The 17,819-nt window shown below is 37.8% G+C and overlaps 1 protein-coding gene and 1 pseudogene across 1 annotated transcript in view; both read right to left on the bottom strand.

Moving 5' to 3' along the window:
• Window positions 1–17,819, bottom strand: part of GRM5 (glutamate metabotropic receptor 5) — a 516,353-nt gene that overhangs the window by 39,525 nt on the left and 459,009 nt on the right. The gene's annotated exons all lie outside the window — the stretch shown is intronic.
• LOC112606362 lies at window positions 15,591–16,527 on the bottom strand (annotated as a pseudogene).

The raw sequence follows: 17,819 nt of genomic DNA on the forward strand, positions 1-17,819 counted from the left end.
TGTTGGGAAACAAATTAAGCATAGCTTTGAGATACAAATCTACTCTCGCGATATTCCTGGGTACTGAATAATGGGTTGCCTGTAATTAGAGAATGCACTGGAGCAAATTTATCAGAGTTAGAACCGTGGGTAATACTGAGAAGCAGTACCAACATAACGGGGCTAATATTTTCTGTATTTAGGTTTTTCTTCCAAAACTCTGAAAAAAGTTCTGAATCACCAACAGTAGCAAGATCCGCTTTCTTCCATAACCAAACTCTAAGTATGAATGCAGGATAGAATTGTATTTCTGTACCACAAAATGTATCTTAAGGACAGATTCATTTCATTAGTATCAGCTGTGATAATATACCTTTTTGGTTCAGAAATCCTCAACAAACCTCCAGTTTCTAAACTATTATGTTCTCTTACCTGGCGATATTCCACCATCGATATGAATTTACCTATTTAGATTTATCACCCAGTACTTCTAATCTCAAAGCATATGCTCTCTATAAACTGGCCTATTTGAAAGTTATAAAATATAACATTTAAACTCCTTTAATTCATTAATTAATTCAGTAAACATTTATTAGAGTCAGAATATGCACAAAGCTGTGTAATTTATCATCTAGGGAAAAAAAGAAGATTTGAACATGGAGCTTGTACATAAGAAACTTGTCCAATAACAGAGATAAATTATGCAAATACAGTGAAAGGTAGAAGATAATAAATCTGCAAAACATGTGGAGGTAAAATCTATAGAGGCCCAAAGGAGTGAGATATATCCGTTCCAATAGAAGGTTCTTGGGAATTAAGGAACTACAGGAACTAAAGTTTGTTATTGATGATTGATTTGACAAATATGGACTTAGTGCCTGTTATTTCTAACTGCTTAGAACTTGCTCCGAGTGAGGGACATCATGCTGAACAAGACAGACGTGATTCTTGCTCTCATTTACTTAAAGTCTAGAGGGCAGATGAGCATCTATCTAAGCAGGCAATTACAATGTGTTTTGATAAGGGCTGAGACAGGACTGAATAGTCAATCAGACCTGGAAGCTCTCTGAAGCTGGGCTTTAGGCTAAGTATCAATCAGATGAAGGGGGAGAAAGAGTGGTCCAAGCATTTTTAAAGAATAACAGATAAGATACAGCATGCTATGTTTGGGAGACCTTAAGGAAATCAAGGACCAGCACAGAGAGTAGGAGGTAGGAGAAAGGAGAGAGCTGAAATGGTAGAGGAAGGCAGAGATGATTAAGCCATGTTAAGATTGCTGCATTTTGGCTAGGCGCAGTGGCTCACGCCTGTAATCCCAATACTTTGGGAGGCCGAGGCGAGTGGATCACTTTAGGTCAGGAGTTCAAGAACAGCCTGGCCAACATGGTGAAACCCCGTCTCTACTAAAAACACAAAATTAGCTTTGTGTGGTGCCGGGTGCCTTTAATCCCAGGTACTCAGGAGGCTGAGGCAGGAGAATTGCTTGAACCTGGGAGGTGCAGGTTTCAGTGAGCCGAGATGGCACTATTGCACTCCAGCCTGGGCAACAAGAGGGAAAGTCAGTCAGTCTCAAAAAAAAAAAGATTGCTGCACTTTCTCATAAGAGCATTGGGATTCACTGAAGTGTTGAAGCTAGGGAGGGACCTGATCAGATTTCTGTTTTAGGAAGACCATTCTGACTACATTGTGGAGAAAGGTTTAAAGGGCTGTAGGAGTAGGGCTGTCAGAGAAACTCATTAAGAGGGAATGCAGTGATCCCAATGACAGAAGAAAATGTTCTTGGCTGTGGGAGAGGCCACGATTATGGCAAAAGTGTCTAGGAAGTGAAATCTATATCCAGGTCTGGTGATTGTAGAATAAATAGGGTTAAGACATATAGGAAAAGTGTGGTTTTAAAAAAAAAAAAAAAAAAAAAAAAAGGTGAAAGAAAATGCTGAGGTAAAGCCAGAGCTTCTCATTTTGGAAGAAATGTTTCCTTTAAGAAAGGTTTTTTTTTTTCCCCCCAACAACAACAAACAACAACAACAACTCTCCAAAGATAGTATGGTGCTTTATGGCTTCCCAAATTGTAGAGGCCTATTATCTCCATCTTGATTGCTGGCCCAAATACTGACACCTTAAATTTCCCCAGTAGAGAGTCTCCCTAGAGAAACTGGCATAGTTCATTCTGACATAATATAAGATGGGAAGTCCTGCTTCTATCTCAGGACTAGACAATGGTCCCAGGCTACACTCTAGGCAAATCTTACAATTTCATTCCCCACACAGACTGGATTCATATTTCCACATTTTACTTCACACTGCTGGAAATTCCATGATTCTAGTTGCCAAGTCAAACACTTTTGAATCACTTTTGACTCCTCTTTTTCCTTCATACCTTCACAACTCTTATTTATCTTCAAAATTTATCTGGAATTAGACTACTTAGCACTAATCTACTTCTACCAGACTCAGTATGTATCCTCTCCTGTCGAGATTATAGCAATAGTCTTCTAACTGATTTCCTACTTTCTCCTTTTGCCCATCTTCCTTGCACTCCAGCTTGTTTTTAGCGCAATAGCCATAATAATTCCCTTAAATAGAATTCAGATCATAACAATCCTCTGATCAAACTTCCCAGTGACTTTTTTCTTATTACTAAAAGTAAAAGCCAAAGTCCTTGCAATGGCCTTCAAAGACATACAGAAGCCTGCCTCGTGGTATTTCACCCCCTTTTCCTTTGACTCAATCTCTTAATATTCTTCCCATAAATTATTCCACCCTAGACACACTGACCTTCTCCCACATCTTCAAATATGCTAGGCATGCCCCTGCCTCTGAGCCCTTGTAATTGCTGAGTCTTCTACCTGGAATACTCTACCCACAAGATTTGTGCAGGACAGTTCTCCAAATGGCCTTGGACTGACCAGGGTTTCCTCCCTTTCTTGCTTGTAGTTCTCAACAGTAACTGTATGATGGTCTGATAATGTAATTTACTGAGATAGAGAGAGACTGGCTAGAAGAGCCTAGGCTCTGTTTCAGTCTCACCACAACAGAATGTCCTTCAAAGATTTAGCACAGGAAGTCATGTGACCCCAGGATATAACACCCAGTGCAGGCTGCTTTCCAGGGTCCCTTGTCTGCTATGCAAGTGGGTTACATGCAGTTGAGACTCCATCCACCCTAGGAAGCTTTCTGAGCCTTGGGGGAGCAGCTCACAATGAGTCCTAGGCTTCTGATGTTTTTTGCTGCCTATCTGTAAGTAATAAACCCATTTCACATAACTTGCATATGAGTATGTTCTGTCACACAAGTTGGTAACCAGTGCATAGTGAGCTTGCTTCACAAGTCGCAGAGCATATTTCCTTCCCAATTTATGACTTTACTCAGGCATCATCCTCTCTGTGAGACCTTCTCTGGATATCCTGTCTAAATTGCATCTCTACCTCCCCCCACCAATACTCCCTATCTTCGTTTGTGACATTATTTTCACCTTACCAACACCTAACGTATTTTATAGATTTATCTTATTATCTTGCTTATTGGCTATCTCAAACACTACTCACTAAAATATAAGCTCTATAAAAACAGGGAGTTTTTTTGGTTTGTTTGTTTTTGTTTTTGTTTTGACATGGAGTCTCGCTCCATCACCCAGGCTGGAGTGCAGTGGCGCGATCTTGGTTCACTGCAAGCTCTGCCTCCTGGGTTCATGTGCTGGGACTAGGGGCTCCCGCCACCATGCCCTGCTAAATTTTTTTTTATTTTTAGTAGAGACGAGGTTTCACCATTTTAGCCAGGATGGTCTTGATCTCCTGACCTCATGATTGGCCCTCCTTAGCCTCCCAAAGTGCTGGGATTACAGGCATGAGCCACCACGCCCGGCCCTGATACTTTCTTTTTTGTTCTCTACTCCGTGCCTAGAACAATGTCTGGCACACATTTGGCCACCAATAAATATTTGGTGAATGAATTAAATTAACAAACTGTCTTCTCTAGACTACCCTTCTATTTTATTTTTTCTCCCTAATCCTATACTAATACTAGTTCTAACCATTTTCTTCCTCCTACTTTTATTTAGGTTCAGGGGTAAATGTACAGTTTTGTTACATGAGAAAATTGTGTTGCTGAGGATTGGTGTATAAACGATCCTGTCACCAAGGTAGTGACCATAGTACCTGATAGGTAGCCTTCCAAACCATAGCTCCCTACCACCCTTCCTCTTCAAACAGTCTCCAGTGTCTGTTATTTCCATATTTATGTCCACATGTATTCAATGTTTAGCTCTCACTTATAAATGAGAATATGTAGTTTTTGGTTTTCTATTCCTGCATTAATTCACTCAGTTTTTGAATTTTGAGCTTGATCCATGTTGCAGCAAAGGACATGGTTTTATTCTTTTTTATGGCTGTGTAGTATTTCATGTTGTATATGTACCACATATTCTTTATCCAGTCCACCACTGATGGACATCTTGGTTGATTCCATGTATTTGCTATTGTGAACAGCACTGTGATGAACATATAAGGGGATGTGTCTTTTTCATAGAATGAATGTTTTTCCCTTGCATATACACTCAGTAGTGGGATTCATGTCTGTTCATATTATTTGCCCATTTTTATTTTTTTTATTTTTTAAAATTTTATTTATTTATTAATTTATTTATTATTATACTTTAAGTTCTAGGGCACATGTGCATAACGTGCAGGTTTGTTACATATGTATACTTGTGCCATGTTGGTGTGCTGCACCCATCAACTCGTCAGCACCCATCAACTCGTCGTTTACATCAGGTATAACTCCCAATGCAATCCCTCCCTCCTCCCCCCTCCCCATGATAGGCCCCAGTGTGTGATGTTCCCCTTCCCAAGTCCAAATGATCTCATTGTTCAGTTCCCACCTATGAGTGAGAACATGCGGTGTTTGGTTTTCTGTTCTTGTGATAGTTTGCTAAGAATGATGGTTTCCAGCTGCATCCATGTCCCTACAAAGGACACAAACAACCCCATCAAAAAGTGGGCAAAGGATATGAACAGACATTTCTCAAAAGAAGACATTCATACAGCCAACAGACACATGAAAAAATGCTCATCATCACTGGCCATTAGAGAAATGCAAATCAAAACCACAACGAGATACCATCTCACACCAGTTAGAATGGTGATCATTAAAAAGTCAGGAAACAACAGGTGCTGGAGAGGATGTGGAGAAATAGGAACACTTTTACACTGTTGGTGGGATTGTAAACTAGTTCAACCATTATGGAAAACAGTATGGCGATTCCTCAAAGATCTAGAACTAGATGTACCATATGACCCAGCCATCCCATTACTGGGGATATACCCAAAGGATTATAAACCATGCTGCTATAAAGACACATGCACACATATGTTTATTGCAGCACTATTCACAATAGCAAAGACTTGGAATCAACCCAAATGTCCATCAGTGACAGACTGGATTAAGAAAATGTGGCACATATACACCATGGAATACTATGCAGCCATAAAAAAGGATGAGTTTGTGTCCTTTGTATTTGCCCATTTTTAAATGGGATTGTGGTTTTTTCTGCTGATTTAAGTTCTTCACACATTCTGGATATTGGACCATTGTTGGATACATAGTTTACAAATATTTTCCCCAATTCTGTGGGTTGTCTATTTACTCCGCTGATAGTTTCCTTTCCTGTGCAGAAGCCCTTTGCTTAATTAGGTCCTATACATCAATTTTTGTTTTTGTTGCAATTGCTTTGGGGAATTTAGTCATAAATTCTTTGCTAAGGCTAATGTTCAGGATGGTATTTCTTAGGATTTCTTCTAGGGTTTTTATAGTTTTAGGTCTTACATTTAAGTCTTTAATCCATCTTGAGTTAATTTTTGCATATGGTGACTGGTAGGAGTCCAATTTCAATCTTCTGCACACAGATAGCCAGTGATCCCAGCACCATTTATTGGATAGGAAGTCCTTTCCCCATTGTTTGTTGTTATTGACTTTGTTGAATATCAGTTGAGTATAAGTATGTGGCTTTGTTTCTGGGTTCTATATTCTGTTTCTCTGGCCTATGTGTTTGTTTTTCTACCAGTACGATGCTGTTTTGGTTGCTGTAGTCTTGTAGTATAGTTTCAAGTTGGGTAGTGTGATGCCTCTGGCTTTGTTCATTTTGCTTGATTTGAGGTCTTTTTGGTTCTATATAAATTTTAGGATAAATTTTTCTAATTCTGTGAAAAATGAAAGTTTGGTAGGAATAGCAGTGTATCTGTAAATTCCTTTGAGTGGTATTGCCATTTTAACAATATTGATTCTTCCTAACCATGGGCATAGAATATTTTTCCATTTGTTTGTGTCATCTCTGATTTCTTTCAGCAGTGTTCTGTAATGCTTATAGAGATTTTTCACTTCCTTGGTAAGTAGTATTCCTAGTTATTCCTTATTATTTTTTTCTTTTTTGGCTATTTTAAATGAGATTGTGTTCTTGATTTTGCTCTGCGCTTGGACGTTATTGGTTTATAAAAATTCTACTGATTTTTGTACATTGATTTTGTATCCTGAAACTTTGCTGAAGTTGTTTATCAGTTCTAGAAGCCTTCTGGTGCAATCTGTGGGGTTTTCTTGGTATAGATTCACATCGTCTGCAAAGAGAAGTAGCTTGACTTCTTCTCTTCCTATTTGGATGCCCTTTATTTCTGTCTCTTGCCTGATTGTTCTGCCTAGGACTTCCAGTACTACATTGAATACAAATGAAGAGAGTGGATATTCTTGTCTTGTTCCAATTCTCAAGGGAATACTTCCAGCTTTTGCCTGTTCAGTATGTTGGCTGTGGATTTGTCATAGATGGCTCTTATTATTTTGATGTATGTTCCTTTGTTGCCTAACTTGTTCAGAGTTTTTAACATGAAGTGATGTTGAATTTTATGGAAGGCTTTTTTCTGCATCTATTGAGATGTTCATGTGGTTTTTGTTACTTCTGTTGTGGTGGTAAATCATATTTATTGATTTGCATATGTTAAACTAACCATGACTCCCAGGAATAAGGCCTACTTGATGGTGGCTAATTAACATTTTCATGTGCTTCTGAATTCTGTTTGCTAGTATTTTTTGAGGATTTTTGCATATATGTTTATCAGGAATATGAGCCTGTTGTTTTCTTTTATTGTTGTATCTCTGCTAGGCTTTAATATCAGGATGATGCTGGATTTGTAGAATGAGTTAGGGAGACGAATCTCCTCCTTGTATTTTTGGAATAATTTTAGTAGGACTCATACTAGCTCTTCTTTGAACATCTGGTAGAATTTGGCTTTGATTCTATTGGGCCCAGGACTTTTTTCGGCTGGTAGGCTTTTTATTTCTGATTCAATTTCACAATTTGTTATTGATCTGTTCAGAATTTTCATTTCTTCCTGGTTCAATCTTGAGAGTCTGGGTGTTTTCAGAAATTTACCTATTTCTTCTAGGTTTTCTTGTTTGTGTGCATAGTGATGTTCATAATAGTCTCTGAGGATATTTTGTATGTCCGTGGAGTCAGTTGTAATGTCACCTTTGTCATTTCTAATTGTGTTTATTTGGATCTTCTCTTTTTTTCTTTATTAACTCAGATAGCAGCCTATCAATCTTGTTTAATCTTTCAAACAACAAACTTTTGTGTTCATCGATGTTTTGTATGGATTTTCACATCTCAATTTCAATCATTTCAGTTCTGATTTAGATTATTTCTTATCTTCTGCTAGCTTTGATGTTGTTTTGCTTTTGTTTTTCTAGTTCCTCTTCCTTTCCTAGGTGTGATGTTAGATTGTTAATTTGAGATGATTCTAACTTTCTGATGTAGGCATTTAGCGCTATAAACTTTCCTCTTAACAATGCTTTAGCTATGTCCCAAAGATTTTGGTATGTTATGCCTCTGTTTTCATTAGTTTCAAAGAATTTTTTGATTTCTGCTTTAATTTCATTTTTTATCCCAGAGTCATTCAGGAGCATATGGTTTAATTTCCATGTAACTATGGTTTTGATAGATTTTCTTAGTAATGATTTTTAATTTTTATTTTGCTGTGGTCTGAGGGTGTGTTGGGTATGATGTCAATTTCTTTGAATTTGCTTGGACTTGTTTTATTCCTGAGCACATGCTCATCTTAGAATTATGTGCCATGTGCAGATGAGAAGAACATATATTCTGTTGGTTTTGGATGGAGTGTTCTGTAGATGTGTAATTAGCTCCAATTGGTCAAGTGTTGAGTTTAAGTCCAGCATATCTTCATTACTTTTATGCCCTGATGATACATCTGACATTGTCAGTCGGGTGTTGAAGTTCCCCAAGATTATTGTGTAGCTTCCTAAATCTCTTCATAGATATCTAAAAACCTGTTTTATGAATCTGGGTACTCCAATGTTGGGTACATATACATTTAGGATAGTTGAGTCTTCTTGTTTGTATTGTAACTCTTACCATTATACAATATGTATGTTGTCTTTTTAAAAATTATCGTTGGTTTAATGTCTGTTTTATACAAGAAAAGCTACCCCTGCAGTTTTTTGTTTTCCATTTGCCTGATAGTTCTTTCTCCATGTCTTTAGTTTTAGCCTGTGGGTTTTTTTACTTGAGACAGGTCTCTTGAAGTTAGCAGACAGTTGGGTCTTGCTTCTCTATCCAACTTGCCATTTTATGCCTTTGAAGTGGAGACATTAGCCCATTTACACTCAGGATATAAATTGATATGTGAGAATTTGATCCTGTTATTGTGCTATTAGCTGCTAACCATTTTTAAAGGATCCAAGAACACTTCCTTCATGAAGACCACCATGATTGCAGATATTAAAATTAAGTTGCACTTTGAACTCTGGATCATTTTCTCTAGACCTCTCTCTGACACTCTATATTCCTTATTATAGAATTGTGGGAATACTTTAGGGGAGCAGAGTTGGAATCATTCATTTCCTAGGTCAGTCTTATACCTACCTTTCCCTATTTAACATGCTAAGTAAAGAAGAGTTTACTCACTTAATTGATTCTATTTCCAGAAGACTGGGTATTCAGTGGCAATCTCTGAGGCCACACTTAGGTGCTTTACCTTGACCCTAAGCCATGTTCTGCAACTCAGCCTCCCAACCACTATCAGAGTAGAGCAGTACATGTTTTTCTGACTGTTATAAAAGGTGCTGGTTTGAGTCTCATTCTTTTGTTTTTCTCTCTTATGAACAGGGTATGGAGATCTATGTTTGAATCCTGTTCTGTGTCTTCTTGGCTCTGTGACTTGGACAGGTTATTTCAGTTACTTAACATTCAGTTTAATCATCTGCTAAATGATGACTCTCATTTTACAAGGATGATATGAGAATTAAATGTTATAGAAAACTAATAAGTATCTCAAACAGAGCCTGGCACAAGATGCTTCATAAGTAGTAACTATATCAAAATGTAAATCATAATAACCTTTAGTAACTATATATTTCTGGTCAAGACTTTAGAGTATAAAAGGAAGTAAAAGGTATCACCTGATGTGATACCCATTAGACTCTCAGGCAATCACCGTTTAGCTTTTTTTTTCCTGATTTTTATTTATGCCTTGTCCACAATAGATAGCAACTGGCACAAAGGCAAATCTGAGCCTTTTTAATTTGTAAATTAAATCACAGTGTTTAGGGCATGGTTACTATACTGTTTATTGAATTGAATGGGGAAAATATTGACAATTTGCATTTGTTTGGCACTCTTCAGCATAATTTTGCATTTATCTGTTATGTGCCTCAACACTGCAAGATAGACATGGACAGCAGAAATTATCAACACTGTATATATAAAGAAACCGAGCTGTAGACAAATGAAGTCGATTTCCTATGGTCACTCAGAGAGTAAAACTCAAAAGTAGACAGAAACTTCTAATGTCATGACTAGTTTTCTTGTTATACTATATTGTTATTCTTTGGAAAGAAGAAATCCCTGTATCACCTTTTAAAAAATTATTCTAAATAAGAGATAAACTTAGGGAAAACAAATGGTAACAATATTGAATTTTTCCTATATAGTTCCATGCGTCTGTTCTCTCAGATAATGCCTGCTAGCACTGCCCAAGACCTGGGCCCAGATACGTACAGAAGGGGCTGATCAAAGCAAGAGCTTAAAAACTGACGGATGCTCATGTTTGTTCACAGTTTGTTAAATCATTTGTTATTATTGAGCATCTGGAAAAAACTGGCCTATTTGAGCGGCATTAGGATCTTGTAGAAGTCCCTGGTGACTTCTTTTCCCTAATCACCCAAAGGCCTAAGTGATTGCAGATTCCTCCCATCAAAAACAAAAAAACAAAAAAACAAAAAAACAAACAAACAAACAAAAAAACAATAATTGGAAAACCAACAAAATACCAGAAGAGAACAAATAGAAGTTTAACTTTTGTAATTAATTTCTTATTAAGTCATTTTGATGCTTATATATTTTGCAGAAAGAAATCATAATTAGTTTTAGCATTCATGAGGCATCAGGAGTTCAGTTCATAGAAATCCAAGTTTAAATTCTGCCTGTGCCATTTCACCTACTTTCCAGCCTTCTTCTTCCACCAGAGAAAGAAGCACATGGCTGACCTTTCACCTTCTTCAGGTAGCTGAGAGAGCTCCATTGAAATGTGTGCTAACAAAATCAGGACTTCACAAAATGCTTTAACCTCATAAAACTCAATGAGCTAGGGGCTATTTCCACTATAGATTAAGAAACTAAAAAAAAAAAAAAAAAAAATCAAAGTTACTGTGAATAGCTAGCAAGCTTAGATTTTTTTTTAAAATTGGGGACAGGGGTGGTTGGTATCCATATTTACAAGAGACATTTGTTAATACATCAGTCTCAAGATTATAGATGTGGTGAATATATTGGTAAATTGGGGAATTCTCTTGCCTCTTATCTCTGTAGGTTTAGGTCCCCATCTATCTCCACTCCCCCCATAATTCCACACATGGCTGAAGGGGGTGAATGTGCAAGACGACATCGCACTTTGTGTAGAGAATGCCTCTCAACTATTAAGAACAGCAGAGCATAGCATATAAGAGCACAGATTCTGGAAGTAGACAGAAGGTTATAACCATAGTTCTGCCATTTTCTTCTGTTCACTGTTACTAGCAAGTTAGTTAACCTCTCTGTGCCTGAAAAAGATGGTTTTAAAAATGGTATCTAGCAAATTTAGATGATACTTAAACAAGTTTATACTAACAAAGCATTTGATAAAATAAATTGATTTATGTTACCTCATCCCTAACCCAAGTTTTGCTAATATGATTTATTTCTTCACATTAAAAATATAAAGATCTGGGAGAAGTATGTTGCCAGAGGCATTAGCAAGTGCAAATATGCCTAATATGTTCTTTGAGGAATAAAAGAAATGCTGAAGCATAATAAGGGGAAGATAAGTAGGACATGAGGTAAGAGAGAAGGGGGTTGGATGAGGTAGTGCTTCGGAGTGGTTTTTTTTTTTTTTTTTTTTTTTTTAACCAGAGAAACATTGCTATCTGATTTTCATTAATTTTTTTTTTTTTTACTTTGCTGCATGGAAAATAGAACAAGAGTGGGAAAATGGGGAAACGCAGGAAATACTGTGACAGAATGCTAAGAGATTATGGTAGCTTAGTCTAGGGAAGGATTCTGAATATATTTTGAAAGCATAGAGAATAGAATGTACTAAAAGATAGGATGTGGAGTGTTAGGAAAAATAATGAAGGATGAGTCCAAGTATTCAGTTAAGTAAGTAGACAGATTAGAGTGTCATTAATTGAGAAGTGAGAAATCACTAATACATAATTATGATTCTGTTCTGTTTCCCTATAATACTGGTACTGACTTTTATCATATATTAAACATTCAATACAAAAATTTCCTGTTTACATAACTATCTCTAACCTGGATCTAAGGCTCAGTTTTGCTGTCTTGTAACATTGGTGGTGATCTGTCACTGATTTCCAGGATACTGTGGACTCCCTAGAGACAAAGATTCTGTGTTTTTCACAGATGTAGCCCGTGTGCCTAGCATAGCACCTGACACACAATTGGCTCTATTAATATATGTTAAGTACATGAATGAGGCCAAAGGGATGACAGGATGCCTCAAGGAGTGTGATCAAATAACAAGTCTCATTCTCAGATCGTCAAGTCAGTTTACCAGACAGAAAGCATTCCTTTGTAGAACAGCACTTGTTTAAACAAAACTAAACATAGCAATGCCAATTTACAGCAGGATCTGTTAGGTGGACCAGACAATCCCATCAAGCAATCTCATGTATTTTTACCATCTAATAAAACTACATGGGAAAAATTTTGGTCCAATCAAGATGGAGTAAGCACACTCTGATTCTCCCACTGAATACAGCTAAAAATCCTGGACGGAGCTGGAGAAGCTAGTTGAAAACTCTGAAAAATAAGTAGTAATAAGTGGATTGGGGAAAAATAACAGAACTCAAAACATCACTGAATCATGCATGAGTTTCTTGAATTTTTTTCCCTAATATCTTCAGATTTAGACTCAAAAGCAGCCAAATCATGGAAGTGTGCACCAGATGCAAGCAGAAAAAGCTCCAAGAAAAGTTCTTTATTTCCAATCTGAGGAATAGAAAATGGCACCCTACAAATCAGAGAGAGTGGAGAAAGTTATATTTTTGTTTTTTTGTTTTCTTCTATTCAAGCCCCCAGGTAACCCTGGCAAGGTGATAGCACGTGGTGGTGGCAAAGGCAAAAGTGTCTGGGTGGATGCTTTTAAATCTAAGGATGGAAACCCTTCTCTGTGACCAAAGGAACTATATCCCAAGAGTGTGTGTGTGTGTGGGGAGAAATTCTCTGTTGGTTTGTTCCTTTCTCTAGCCTTTCCCCACTTGGTTCCCATGGCAGGGTGATCTTAGGAACAGAAAGTGAGAGGCAGAGGTGAAAATTAAAGTCTCAGATCTCTAGCCGGAGGACCAGGAGGTGGGTGGGAGAGGCTGGAACTTGGAGTGGGACAGGGAGACAGTAAGGGCAGGGAGGCGGGGAGTGCTAAGGAAGTGGTTCTATAGCATTGAGTATGATTCTTAGTTTCCCCCTAAGTTGTACAGGCATTGATTTGACTCTGGTCAGCATACCAACCTTTTGAAAACTAAACTATGGGATGGAACAATGCCCAGGGCTAAAGACTGACCACTCGATGAGGCGTATGTTTGATAAACTTTGAAAGCACTGCAAAGGCTTTGAAAACTGAGAGTTGAAGGTGCATCATAAGAAGGTAAGTGGGAACTTACAGACTAATGAGGTTGTTTGCCTATACTTAAAAAACAAACAAACAAACAAAAAACAGTATTCTCCATTAGATTTAAATAGCACCCAAAATTTCATAACATTATATTTCAAATGTCCAGAATATGGCAACTGTATACAATTATTTGGGAGTGATGTAAAGAGCACAGAAACTTTTACTAATATTCTGGCTTCATTTCTAAATTCAGACTGTTGATACCATCTTTCTTTAATGATTTAGTAGAACTCATTGAGTTATATTCAATTCTTTGTTCTTGCTGCTTTGGCCCTAGAGAGAAATTCTGGCTCATTAAATAATTTATTAGTTGACTCATTCAGAGATTAAGTCATTGATTAAAAAGACATTTATTGAGTACTTACTGCATGTCAGACACTGTGCTGGACGCTGCTGACAGAAACATAAGTAAGATGAATCTGTGTCCTCAAAAAAAAAAAAAAAAAAATTCACCATATAAGGTATGAGCTCAGTGGTAGAAGCTTGTGGGGACCAAAGGAGTTTCATCTTATTAGGCAAACTTTAAAGTCTTAAATGCACATAATAAAATGCTTTGTTTTATTCAAAGTTCTTTTCTTATCCAGTAAATGGTAGGTATGTTAATTAGTTGGCATGATAGTCCACCAAAGAACAGGACTTCATTCAGTAGTATTTACTTCGTTCAATGATTATTTTTTAGGGTCTGCTGTGAGCCAGGATTAACCTAGCCATGAGGTTCTGTACCAAGCAGACTTACCAGGTACTCTCTGGCTAGATCGGCCTCACAGCAGCATGTAGAGAGGAAATGGAAGCAGGAAAGGGCTGCTCTTCCTTCTTTTTTTCTTTATTCTAAACTAGATCCTTGAGTTAGACCACTTAACATTCATTCCTAATTTTCATCTTGTTTAAACAAATCAGAAGCCTCCAAGAGGATTAGCAGAAACTACAACTCTCCAATCTGTGATTATAATTTAACTTTACAGTGCCTCAAAACATGTTCTTTAATTCATCTGGGAAACCAGAACTTTGAAGCCTAGTAGCTGTTAAACAAAGGAAAATAAGACTGTCTTAACAGTGCAGAATCAAAGAATGTCTGAGATACAAGAGATTTCAGAGAACATCTACTCTACAAGCTGAAGAAAGGAAGCCCTTGGGCTGAATTTGGCCTTTAGATATGTTTTATTTGGCCTAAATGCCGTTTTATGGAAATTTCACATTAATATCTAGCTTTGTAGATTCTCTTGATAATCAGAAGATGTGACAACACTGGCTCCATTTTCTCACATGGCAAATGCTCTGGACCCTGTCTCATCCAAGATTGTGACCTTCTAATTTGGTCCAATAAACTAATATTACAGATAAGGAAAATAAGACCAAGAGGACTTACCTAAAGTCATACCTTTAGTTAGTAGAAGCTAGCCTCAGAATACTTGCCTCCTAATTTCTTGAATAGTGTTATTTTCATTATGTGAGGCTAAGGAACCATTGTTTAAGAATGATTTTGGCAAATTAACTCATGACCATAGAGTAATAAAACAAGCAGCAGTTTATTTTTTTAAAAAAATCTTGAGTTAATTCTTTGTGTTAGTTCTTATTCTAGGCACTAAAATACTTTCAGATTGTCCTCATGGTTTCTTCTGTACCGATTAGTAAGGGAAGGATAGTAAAAGGAAGGAAGATATAAGGGAAGGGATCCAAGTATTTTCTTGGAAGATGATTATAAAATCTGGAAAATACCATTGGATAACATACTATAACATTGCAATGAAAAAGAAAACTGCAGTAAATCAAATTCTCCCTACTCTCATTTATTTTGTGAATCTACTCATTCTTTATGCATATGGCAAATGGATTTCAGTTATGCACAGTGGATGATACCATATTTTTTTCTGCTGTGACAGAAGGGCAGGACATCCCTCCAAGCCAGAATTAATCTTTTGTCATTATATGCTCCCACAGAAATGTGTTTATATCTCTATTACAACACACAATACTCTCTGCCATGCATTAGAATTTTCTATGTGCTTGTCTGTGCACACCACAGAGTGGGAACTCCCTGAAGCCTAACATTTGTCATGTTTATCTTGGATCTTCCATAGTTTTTAACACCATGGCTTAGACTAGGCAATCCATTTCTTCATTTTGCATTTGCTAAATGCCTATTCTGTACAAAAGCCTCTAAACGTATCATGGGATTCAGAGATTACTTCAGAGTAGAAAATCAGCCCTATATGGATCAGACACACATTGATCTTGTTTATCATTGTATTTCCAGCACCCAGAACACTGTTCAACATTGTCAGTAATATAACAGTGGATCATACTTATGATGGTTGAAGGTGGAATAGACTTACTATATGGAATCTAACAGAAAGTGGGCCCAACAGAGAAATGAAGGTGCATAGAAACTGATGTTTATTTTCCATCAACCATTTTTCCATGTTGCTTAAGAGCCTGTGCAAGAACAGCTTAAGACCATTCAGTTGTTGCTCCTACCCATTCAGTGGCCTGAGCAATGGGAACTGCAGACCAATCTTCTGTGGCAGGCTGAGCACTCCAGTCTTCAGTAAGGAACTGCTGAATAGACACAGAGGGCACCTGCACACTTTCAGACCAGTCTGAAACCTCAGGCTGAGTAGTAGTGATCTCAGGAGCTGGAGCAGTCCATTCACCCTGAAATTCCTCCTTGGTCACTGCCTTTTCAGCAGCAGCCTGCTCTTCTTTTTCAATCTCTTCAGGATCTCTGTAGAAGTAGAGATCAGGCATGACCTCCCACGGGTGTTCATGGGAAATGGTGCCATGCATGCACAGAACTTCCCGAGCCAGCATCCACTACATCAAACCCACTGAGTGAGCTCCCTTGTTGTTGCATGGGATGGCAATGTCCACATAGCACAGAATCTGTGTTACACAGAGCAGTGGTAGGTAGGTTAACATAAGATGCCTCCGTGAGAGGCTGGTGGTCAGCCCTGGGGTCAGTAACCACAAGAAGCTGTGGCTCCTGGAAGGCTGCCTGGATCTGGTTAGTGAAAGTTCCAGGAGTGAAGCGGCCAGCAATTGGAGTGGCTCCAGTGGCAGCAGCAAACTTCAGCACGGCCCTCTGGCCAGTTTTCCTGGAGGATATAACACTGACATCAGCAGGGTTTTCAATGGCAACAATGGCACGAGCCGCCAGCAGAAGCTTCTCCCAAGTCCTCTTCAGATTTATGATGTAGATGCCATCACTTTTATAGATGTACTGTTCCATCTGGAAGTCAAGATTAGTGCCACCTAAGTGGGTTCCTGCCACAAGGAACTTAAGAACATCCTCCTCCTTCATTTGCAGGACATCAAGGGCTCTGGACATTGTGAAAGTTTCCCTTTAAGTTACGATGGGAATCCAGAACAATGCCGTATGGACCCCTCTGTAGGTAGCGCGGAAAGCAGATCAAGTTTAATAAAACAAATGACTAGCTATTGATTTAGGGCTTAGGCGGTGACTAGTGTTCTAGGGAAGAAAAAATATTCTATGAAAGGGCTGGAGTAACTGATGACATCACATAAATCATTCATCCTGTGCCTAACACTATACTGCCTATTCTTTGTCAGGCAGCATGGCAATACTGGAAACCCAGAGCTGTATCCACATGCCTGTAGAGACACCAGTTCCGAATATTTGCAGCATCTCCCGTTTATAATTGTGCCCGAAATACAGGCAGTTGACCTCTGAATGCTCATATTGAAATGCAAATGAACACAGCAGCTGCAGAAAGAAGAGGCTTCTTCAGGGAGCTTCAAAAATTCAACAGGGATTGCACACTTCTACGTGCAGAACACCAAATTTTAAATTTAAATGATTCACCATGAACAGCCGGTTGGCAGCCCTCTGATGACTATGTTATTTTAGATACCATATCTCTCATTCACATTACAGTATTTTGCAGAACTTCCATATGGTATGTAAATGAAAGGAGAATTCCACAGGGGCATGAGGGCTAATGGTTATGATATTATTTAAAAGATTGTGTGGCAAAAACCATAGCATTAAAGTCTTCTTACTATACTAAGACCAAACTCCTAGACCAGACTTTTTCCACTTGGCCCTATCTATCTTCATCGCCACCATTCTTTTCCATGAGTTATATTTTAACTGTGTTTTGTAATGTTTCTGAAGATGTGGCTTTCCCATTTTTTTCCAATTAGCTTTTTGTCATACGTTAAAATACAATCTAGTGGTCACTGTACGATGAATCCTTGATAGCGTTTCCCAGGTAGAATTGAAAATGATTCTTTTTTCAGGGCTCCCTCACTTTGAAAAGAAGGAAAATAATACTTTCTTTTAGAGTTGTGAGAATTAGAGATAATACATATGGAAGTTATGACCCCATAACAGGTACCAAATAATTAGAAACTTGCTGTTGTTATTATACATCTAGTACAATTTACATACACAAGATCACTATTAGTATATTTCTATAATTAACATACTCCATCTTTGAAAATTTGAGAATTACTGTGCTTATTTATTCACACAGTGTTCTAGAGTTTATGCTTCCGACAATGAGATGCAAAAAAATGTAAGTTCCTTTAAGATTTTATTTCTAATTAAAAATAATGAGCATGCTAAATGAGAATTCCATCTCTTATAATAAGCACTGT

The sequence above is a fragment of the Theropithecus gelada genome, chromosome 14, assembly GCF_003255815.1.
Source record: "Theropithecus gelada isolate Dixy chromosome 14, Tgel_1.0, whole genome shotgun sequence".
Taxonomy (NCBI): domain Eukaryota; kingdom Metazoa; phylum Chordata; class Mammalia; order Primates; family Cercopithecidae; genus Theropithecus; species Theropithecus gelada.